Raw genomic sequence first — 9,545 nt, 5'->3', positions numbered from 1 at the left:
GCACAACCAAACAATCTCATGTTGTTTTGAAAGAGAAGTCAGTCAAAAATAATTGTAACCAAGATCTGATTTCATGCTGCACATGGCATGAGTAGTTTTGCCCACAACAACAGGGCACAGTGGAATCTGTCCCATGCTGAGGGGGGTGGAGGTGCGCAGCCTGTTACCTGCAGCTCTTCATCTAGCAGCCCACCATGGCTCCTTTACTTTCTGGCTTAAAGAGAAAAAGCCAAAAAATACTGTTTTGTTGGCAGTTTTGATGAACACGTCAAGGTCAGTGCTGACCTCTGTGACAAACACATTGATTTCCTGTAGATGCATCAAAATAAAAGCCTCTCTCTTTTGCCAGATGAGTGCTTTAAATGTGAAAAAGTGGCAGTAGGATGTTGTGTTTGCATCAGCAGTGACTAATGCTGTGTAAAGAGAGTGAACGGCAAGTAGTGGGTTGCAAGCAGTGTGTAAAGGAAATGTGCACCGTGGAAAAAAACAACATGTTTGTATATATTCTGTGATTAAGGAGAACACTTTTCTTGTGAGACCAGGCTCGTCTCTGCCTTTTAATGATGGTGGTTTTTTATTTGAACGACTATGGAGTCATAGTTGGAATCAGTTGCTTGGATGAATGTTGTATTTTGATCTGTCTTTGGACACTAGACACATTTCAGTAAATATTCTGAAAATGAAGTCTCACAATCACGCTCTTAGGCTTGACAAAAAGTGGGGGACACATGTAGCTTTCAGTTAAAGAGATTCACTAACTAAAAAGTAATCAAAATAAGTTACTCCAATAGATAGGAGACACCTGTAGATTCAGTAATGTAGGAAGTATTGTAATGAGTGAAGCTGTGCTGTATGGGTGTTTTGCTCTAAAATCAAAGGGAAAAAATAGCAAAAGAAACTAAGAAAAGAGGTATGATGAGGATGTCTGCTAGCACCAGGACTGACTGCTGCTCTGTTTTATGTGCATGAGGCACACTGGGTCCAGGTGTGTCCCATGAAACTGATTACACTAATCAAGACCTGCAGCCCTGGAATCAGAGAGCACTGACACAGCAAAGGAACCAAGCAGAGGGGCCATCACACAAGTGAAATTGTCGTTGTTTCTTAAGTAGCAATGATGTGCAGACGATGAAGAAACCTCCACTGACACTGACTTAGTTGCATAAGAATCAATTTATTACAACAAAGTTCAGCATCCACCAGGCACCATGGTCTGCCTGGGAGAAGATTCGGGACCAATGTGAATCTCTCTCTCTTACAGCTCATGCATGTGTCTTATATAGGTACAAGTATCTACACATTTATCAGTCACCCATTGTGTTCAACCACAAAAACCCCAAGGGGACACATTCCATGTAATTTAAGCCAGGTGTCCGTACTCCAGACATCAGACCCCAAGGCCTAACCATCCCTTAACCTTTGACCTCAAGATAAGACCCATATAAACAGAGCATAATACACCTCAAAATAAAATCGATACAGCTTTTGTATGAGTGTGAATTTTGTGCCCAAATGTGTTCACTTAAAGTAGATTTGTTTGTGTCTCAATTAATACAGCCTTTAGTGAAACTATTTTTCATATGTGCTTGTGTCTGGACCGGATATATTTAATAAAAACTAGTTACCAGACACCAAGATGATGCCTATTCAAGCCAATCGATTGCTGGCATGGGTTGTACACAAAAAAGTTCCCACCTTCTGGGCATAATTCCACAATATGTGACCCACTTAACATTCACAGTAGCTTTTTTTCCCCACTGGACCCTCCTGTGAGTTCTCACTTTGCTGCATATTGTTTTTTTGGGGCTAGAAGTGACCACATTTGGACAAAAGTGTGAAGCAGAGGAGGAGAGAGGGGTGGATCTGACCAGCCGGTTCTCATTCTGGACTCATAACATAGCTCTGCTTTGTCAGTGCTTTAGGCATAAAAATGTGACACCAAAAAGCACTTTACGTGTGTGCCTGAAATGACACTTGACAACGGGGTGAGAATACGGCTGGACAGAACTGGTCGTGTTGTTAGTAAATGCTGGTGGACGGCTACTTTATTGAGTTATGATATAAGTAGTCACATCTTTGACATATGACCACCAAAATCACTTGCATGTAATGTGTTTTTCTACATTTATCCAAGTGCCTTCTTCCCCTAACCCTAACCATCCGTCCTGGCATTGGTTGCCATGTGCTATTGTTGCCTTATCATAATCACGTACAGCATCACACCACCATGCGCATATGTTGACATCATGACAGCCCTTTTTTGCCCTTGGTTGCAATGTTGCAAACTTTGTATGCTTGATGTTCTTGCTGGACTGGACCATTGCATATTTTCTTTAGTAGTCTCATACATAATAACACATGACATTTTCAGTGATAATAGCTTACTTGTGTACATCCATTCATACTCCTCATCTTCTCATTCTTTATGTAGTCCTCTTGCCCGACTCCTGAGGTCATTTCGGGTGTCAGCCTCAGTAACTAATGAGCAAGTTCAGGAGGCTGGTTAGTGCAGAAGTTGGGTGTACAGCATGCCATAAGCCATCTGTGAATTTACTTTCCAGATGGATGTTTTAAAGACCCACACACATAATTCATCACAATTAACATCAGTTAGTCCGGCAGTACTCTGAGCAGTGCTAATTTGTATGCTCTTTCACTCTCACACACATCCTTGTCACCACGTTTTCCTGCTCATGATCTGGAAGAGAGATGATGTGATATAACAAGCTCTGTCACAGTTACACAAAAGTTAGTCTTCCACTAACACCATAAGTTTCTCCACGGCAAAATGTCAGATGAGTGACTGATTACAGCGAGCTCATTCATCATTGTTGCTGCATTTATTTACAGCTCTGCCCAAAGTTTGAGTCTTCACACCAGATACAGTTTCTTGGTGATGGACATATACCATGTTTTTAACAAAAACTTCAGCAAAGGTGTTATTTGTCTAAATGATAGATGCACCAGGGAAAGAAATTCAACAGCCATACATTAGTACATGATTTATGGGACTGAAATTGTGCCTGTGCAGAAAAGTGCAGAAAGAGTCTTAAGACAGAGATCCAAAAAAAAAAAAAAAAAACGAGGAATGAATATAAATTTAATCATTTTAGTTATTTTTGAAGGAAAGATGAATGTAATGCAGCCCGTTATCATTCCCACGGCGTCCAATAGCAATGCTTTATCACACCCCTTGGTGGATTATTTTAATGGCAAATGCAGCCTTTGGCATCTTTATTAGACGCACCGCGCTTTTATCTAACTCCAGTTTGAACCCAATCACAGCAATAATTGACTCTAAGAGAGACTGGTGTAGTACAAAGTGTGAAAAAGTCCAAGTCAGGTGGAAGGAAAGGCTCGAACAACCAGGAAATATCAGCTTTCATCCCCTGTGAAGCCAAAATTCTTTTTTTTTAATTTATTTATTTTTTTTAATGTAATGCAATTAACTTTTGGTTGTTATGCACTGCTTTCACTCATATGATGTATTTATGTTTCATAATGTAGTTTCAACATTATATCACCTCACGTTGTCACCATATGTTACATAACAAACATACTTATATTAGTCAAACCTAACCAAGTAGTGTTGTTGCCTAACACTACAACATCAGCCGTGTGTTACACTGCTTTGTAGCTGTGTGTCAGATAGATAAGGTAAAGGTTTACCTGTGCATTGCTATGAGGTGCCAAAGACCATTACAAAACATCAGTATTTAATGACCTGAGAATGAAAGGGGGCTATGTAAACTCCTTTACAGTGATTCAAAACAACATCCTTTATTAGATACAACCTTTGTGTGTGCTTTAATGGACATATTAGAAGTCCTTGCTAATTACTTCATTGTGATATGACATAAGTAGTCACATCTTTGACCTATGACCACCAAAATCGAATCAATTCATTTTTCAGTCCAAGTGAACTTTTCTGTAAAATTTGAAGAAATTCCCCAAAGGTGTTCTTGAGATATAACGTACACAAGAATGGAAAGGATGCAAGGTCACAGCGACCTTGACCTTTGACCACCAAATTCTATCATTCTTGAGTCTGAGTGGATGTTCGAGCAAATTTTTAGGAAATTCCCTCAAGGCCTTCTTCTCATATAACGTTCATTAGACAAATGTTAGTTCACAGTGACCTTGATCTTTGATCTTTGACCACCAAAATCTAATCAGTGGATGTCTGTGCTAAATTTCCTCAGGGCCTCCGTCCACAGCTTTTGTTGAGGCATAAAAAAAGAGTCCAAGTCTGAGCTGGTGAGCCTCTAAATTTACAGTTCTACCCACATCAGATGTCCATAAATGCATGACCATTGCCGCACCACCATAATCCCTTCTCTGCTTCCTTTGAGGCTTTAAAGAAACAGCCATTTCCTTCTTTCCTGCCAACATATGAAACATTTGTCACATATAAAGAGGGGAATGTCTGCGTGACGTGAATTATTTTTGTCATTTCAGATGGCAGGTAATTATGTCTTGTAAAAAATGTGAGGTAGTGCTCTTTTATTTATTGCTACTATTACTCGCCTAGGGCATTTGAAGGTAGTCTACATGGCAAAATTATGACCAGATGATTTTTTTTTCCTATTGCTGGGGCACATATGATATAAGCCGAAATGTTTTTGATTAATCAACAATTGCTGCCTTAAGGTGTTAGTTGTTCTAATGCTGAGGAACACATGATATGGAGATATAAAGACAATAAAATTAGCTGAAAAGATATGACTTTTTTGTCCACCAAGAGCAAAAGAAAGATCAAAGAGACTCTTAAATGAACTTTTGATAAACAATTTATTACATGCAAAACCAGCTTGCATAAAAATCTTTTACTTACAAGCCTCAAATCACATATTCAATTATTTATTTTATTTTGTCTTAACATTAAAAAATAAAACTTTCCAATTGTGCATGCAGTTCTTATTGTATTCTGAAAAAGCAGCCAGGATAAGGAGCTTAATAGCCAGGTAAAAAAAAAAAAAGAAAAAAAAAAAGAAAATTCTCGCTCCCAAACTGGGCTGCTGTGACGATTTGCCATTAGGAACCTCACATGTACCGCAGCTGACACTTACAGGCACTGTGGGACAGACTCTCGGTCAAGCAGGAGAACGCTGCTTACTGTGAATGGCACCAAAAGGGTTTCTAGTTTTAATGGAAGACAGAAAAAATATTCACAAAATTGGTTTAGAAATGTTTCCCCTCCATCCATTTATTTTCTATGAGGAGCCTAGCAGTGCTCTGTGTGAAAGGTGGATAGACAGGTCACTCATTTATTAGAAGTTTAATGCATAGACAAACACAATCAAACCTGTGAACATTTTCATTTTAATGCACGTGTGGCAGTATAGAGACCTGTGGGTGAGCTTGCCTAATTAGCAACACCACAGCCAACCACCAGAGGAGCACCCTCCTCTAAAAGGGGCCGATCCCTCCCTGCCGCTTCTCTCTCGCTGCTCCTGACGGTGACGTCACTTCCGGGTCGGACCTTTGTGTTTGTACAGGTAACGCGGTTTGTCTGCTCACCTGCTGCTTTCGGCTCATGTGACCGGGAGCTAATGTTTGTGTGTCATGCAGAGCGGCAGACTTGGGGCCTCCGGAGACTCCTGTGTGTGTGTGTCACCTGGATGGCCTGCTGCGGTGAGTTTCTCTCCCTCTCTGTAAACTGCTGGTCATGACCGCGGCTAACAATTGCGTGATTGTAGGTGAACGCCAGTAGCTGCGCGATTCTCTCCCTCTTCCTCTGGTGTGTCATACCCAGCCGATCCTGCTAACCGGTATGTAGCCTCCCGCATTCCTAATTGTTATAAGCACGTGTGAATGTGTAGATGATGATTTGTGGGGTCCTCAGATCCCAGCCGCCCAAGAGTGTGTGAGCGTCAGCTGCCCAACAGTGCGCGAGTGATGTCGGCATCAGCTGATCGGGTGCAGCGGGTTTAAAGCGACACATCGCCACAGCTGCAGGGGGCCGCTGCTGCTTTGTCTTACTGCTGCTGCTTTTCTTGCTGCTTTGTTTGCAGCTTTGCTTTGCTTTGTCTTACCGCTGCTGCTTTTCTTGCTGCTTTTGACCACTGCTGTTTTTGGCCGCTGCTTTGTTTGCAGCTTTGCTTTGCTTCGTCTTACCGCTGCTGCTTTTCTTGCTGCTTTTGACCGCTGCTGCTTTGTCCTTGTTTTAGGTGCTGCTTTTGGTGCTATGCTTTCTGTTTTTGCTTTTCCTGTTTTTCTTTGCTTCTGCACCAAGGTTTTAATCACCATTAATTTACCAATTTTAATGTAGTGATTGAATAGTGGGGTTAGATCCCTCCCCACATTTGTTTATTTCTTTTGTTTTTTGTTCTCATTAGTTACTTATTTAGTTTCTCTGCTTGTTTACCTAATTTGTTATCTAATTTCTTTGGTTTTGATATTTTGGTTGGGCAGAGGGTTATTCTTTCAGTATTTGTCTTTATTTCTTTCATTTGTGGTTGGTAGTTTGTATTGTTTAGTTTCTGATTTGTATATAAGTTTTGGATATTTCTGTTCGTTGAATTTTGTTGCGACCCCACTAATTTTCTTGTTTTCCTCTTTAGTTGCTGAGGTCCGGTGGTGGCGGTGGTGACCTGGTGGCGGGGTTCCCCCCCTTCTCGTGTGCTGTGCTCCCCTGGGTTCTGGGTTTCCTCACCGAGTGTGTGCTGTGTGTGACTGTCACGTGTGTTTGGGTGTTTATACTTTTGGTTGGGTATTCTCCGCCTCAGTCAGTAGCCCACGCACCCCGGTAAGCCTCAGCTTTAATTTAGTTCCCCCTGTTGATTTGTCCCTGTGTGAATGGTGTTTTAAATCGATTGTTAAAATAAAGAATGCTTGTTTGAACGGAACTGTGTCTACTCTGCCTTGAGTAAAATGAACTGCGTGCCTTAAAGGTGAAATTGGTTTGAAACTAATTCCTGAGGCGAAACTCCCCAGGTGGTGTTGTTGGCAATAATATAGTTGAAGTGTACAATCTGACCAAAAACTCTTATACTCTCGCCACACACGGAAAGGAAATTTGGTAAAAACATGAACAGAAATATAGTAAGACAAACAAACAAAAACAAACAAACAAAAAAGAGAAAACAAATCAGTGAATTAACAATAGTTCAGGCCTGGAGGCAGAAACCAAAGCTAACAGTGGGGAAAGTGTTTCTCATCAAAGCCTTTATTGTCGCTGAGTGGTGTCCAGATGGGAGCCAGCAAGCCAGATCCATTTGGGGTTTGGACTCTTTGACCACTTCCATTTCATTTCCCAGTATGGGATTGTTTTGCTTTTGTTTGTACTAGATAGAAACAGTGAGTTGTTGCGGAACAGGCACCTCTCTCTTCAAAAACAATTTTCTTTTTCGATAGCTAGAAGTCAGATGTGAAATATTGTCCACTTTTTGGTAGGCTGTTAAAGTTGCATTACACAACGCAGTCACACAGAGGATGCTCACTTCAAGCACCAGAGGGTCAGTGTTCGTGTTATTCCTCTGTGTGCTGCTCAGAACTTTATTTCCCAACAATCTTAACAATATCCACACCCTCACCCCTCTTAAATTCTCCTGAGGCTCTTTGTGCAAACCTAAGTACACTGAAAGAGCTTTTAACTTACAACCATCTTGAGATTTTTCGCAAGTGTTAAAAATGGGGTAATGTGTTTTTTCAATTGCTGCTTCAAAGTTTTATTGATATTCTCAACACAAACACAAGAGTCTCCTGGATCACGCTAGCCTGGGAACACCCTCACACTGACAATGCTAACATGCTGATGTTATTCTTAGTTAAGTTACTATGATAACTTTGCTCATTAGCAATAAACACAAACTACAGTTGACACTATTGGGAATGACAGTAGTTTTGCAGATGTTTGGTCAAAAGCCAAACTAGTCATGCTTCATCATCGGTGGCTCATTCACCAAAAGCTTACCTGCCAGATGGCCGCTAACTTCCAGTCATGTTAATACATGTGCACACTTTGGCCATGAGAACTTCCAGTTTCCAATGGACAATGTAGTTGTACTGTATTGTATTATTGACTCCGCTGCTGATATCTTTCTGCCAAGGTTATTTGCTGCTGCAGCTCCTTCCACCTCACCATCCTCTCTATAGCGTTTGGTATCGACTTGACTAGAAGACTCTTCTAATGAACTGTATATGTTATGTTTTCCCAGCAGAATCCTTGTTGCCGAACATAAATTCTGTGTTTTGTTCCAGCAATTTTTTGAAGTTAATCATCCAATAAAACTCTTTCCAAACACTGTAATTGTAAAGTCAGATAAGTTTTTAATGTCTGTAAACAAAACATAGCTAAACTTAAATTAAATACATAAAATGATATCTGTCAGATCCGGCTACAATGCTTCCCGTGCAACATTTCTCTTTTCTGGGCTTTCTATTTTAGTTTCAAACAGAGCATTTTAAGAAAATATCAATGGTTTTTCAACAGAATTTTAAAATTGCCCTGCCAATATAAAAGCTTTGTAAATGTATCCCCCTGGCTTTAAAACACTGTGAGCATGGTGATAAATAAGTCCTAGAATTATCTTGATATGCTGGGCCCACTGTTGAGCACTCCCTCCCTCCCTTTTAAAGGTGAAGTGATTCCTCTAACTCCCTTTAACACACATCAAATCTCTGGAGCCTTTCTGTCCTGCTCTGATTCCTGGCATCTTTACCTCTTTTTGCCGGTCAATCAATCTCTATCTCTCTCTGTCTCGCTCTCTCTCTGTTTTGTATTCCCTGCAGTGGCGGTGAAGATCCCAGCAGCAGACTGCTTGAGATGAGGAGTTCGTGTGCAGTAATAGCCTATTACAAGTCATTTTTCACACACACTGTCACTGGTTTGCAGCCAGTCCTGTCACTCTGTCACTCTGTGAATGAAGCCATAATCAACAGAAAATGGCCAATTCTCCTGTAAGATGCCGAGTCATAGACACATTTGTAAAATGCACACACACACAAACAAGCACACACGCACAGTAAATAATGTTCTCACCTTAACTCAGCCGCTTCTCCTTATAAAGGCACAGTTCATACAAAAACACAATGACCCCACATATTATCCAGGCTGACTTGGAGTTTTCTCAAAGTTTGGAGCAAACAGCTGTCACACCATGAGGTGGACTTTGTGATTTTGAGTGAAATATCTTAACAATAAAAAAAAATAAAATAAAATTTGATTCACATTCATGTGCCCTTTAGGATGAACTTTGGTAATACCCCAAATTATTATTATTTTTAATTTTTTTGTCTAATTGTGCAAAATGAATGACATTCCCATCAGGAAATTATCAAAGGTGTGTATGTTAATGCTCAAAGAGAATTGAAAACATGGCAAACATAAAACCTAGTAAACATCAGAATTTTAGCATTGTCATTATAAGCATTTTAGCATGCTGATGTTACAACTCATTCACACCCTGACTCATCACGTGTTGCAGCTTTGTCATTGGACCTCTGTGTCTACTCATTATGAGTTACATATCCTTCTGCGTTTGTCGTTTACGCTTTGGGATGCCATTAAGATAATGACAACAATGGTGCGATGACGTGGTACA

General features: G+C 40.5%; 1 long non-coding RNA gene across 1 annotated transcript; it reads left to right on the top strand.

The window, feature by feature from the left end:
- Positions 1 to 5,342: 5,342 nt before the first annotated feature.
- Positions 5,343 to 6,841, top strand: LOC148186210 (uncharacterized). The gene is made up of 3 exons (XR_015775229.1): positions 5,343 to 5,634; positions 5,700 to 5,771; positions 6,564 to 6,841. It is a non-coding gene; the product is annotated as an uncharacterized LOC148186210 (long non-coding RNA).
- Positions 6,842 to 9,545: the final 2,704 nt, after the last annotated feature.

The sequence above is a fragment of the Plectropomus leopardus genome, chromosome 20, assembly GCF_026936395.1.
Source record: "Plectropomus leopardus strain MGB_pleo_1.0 chromosome 20, ASM2693639v1, whole genome shotgun sequence".
Classification (NCBI taxonomy): Eukaryota; Metazoa; Chordata; class Actinopteri; order Perciformes; family Serranidae; genus Plectropomus; species Plectropomus leopardus.
This window is presented reverse-complemented; position numbering and strand designations above follow the sequence as displayed.